This window comes from Populus euphratica, unplaced genomic scaffold (assembly GCF_000495115.2).
Source record: "Populus euphratica unplaced genomic scaffold, PopEup_1.0 scaffold510.1, whole genome shotgun sequence".
In the NCBI taxonomy this organism is placed as follows: domain Eukaryota; kingdom Viridiplantae; phylum Streptophyta; class Magnoliopsida; order Malpighiales; family Salicaceae; genus Populus; species Populus euphratica.
The window spans coordinates 202,136-203,053 of record NW_011500227.1 but is presented as its reverse complement, the minus strand read 5'-3'; positions in this window follow the sequence as shown (position 1 = coordinate 203,053).

Below are 918 nucleotides of genomic sequence, written 5' to 3'. Positions count from 1 at the left end.
TAAAACATTTTTTATAGTTACTAAAGATATTAATCATACCATCATTCTTAGCACTCCATTCATTGACATGATCACTCTATATCAAGCATATCATAATTGTATTACTTCTAAAATCAATAACATCAAACTTGTTTTGCCATTGTTAGAGAAGTCTAAGACTAGAAATTTAAATTTAAATAAAGCATGCTCTATATATATGTATCATATCAAGGCACTCATTCATGGAAAACAATTCCGTTTACATGATTTATAAAACCATGTTTCTTTTTGTCGTATAACCAAACAACTATAACATCCTGATTTACAAAAAAAAGTCATTGATTTACAAAATAAGATTGAAAAATAAATCTGTTCAGACTTATGATTAGTACTTGAAAGTGCATTTTTTATTAAGGTTTTATATCATTATTTTGCACTTGAAGTATCATTAACTCCTTAACTAAAGCATGTTTTATAATAACATATCTAATAATATAAGATACCTTTAATTCATGGTAAATGTTTATTTTAAATGCAGGCCTATCACATAAATGAAAGGATTGATTGATGAATTTAAGAATTGAAATTGAAAGGACAAAGAGATGACTAAACTTCAAAAAGAGATGTCGGTGCAATACAAACCGGAACACTCTTCTGTAATTGGGTCATATCTGAAGCTGTAGATCTCAGATTTAGATCTACTTTATATGGATGGAAATATAAGACATAGGCCTATAACTTTCATATTGAGCCCAAGACTTAAAAAGGTTATTTTCAAGTCTAAATTGTAGCAACACAAAGAAGTCTGAATCTATCCTTTAGCCCGAACACTGCTCAGTGTTTGGCCCATATATAAAGTTATAAAAGTCCAAATGACCTAAAGTTTTTACTCTAGAAAGCTAGACAATTTCCTACAACTTTTATGTTTTCAAGTGGTTC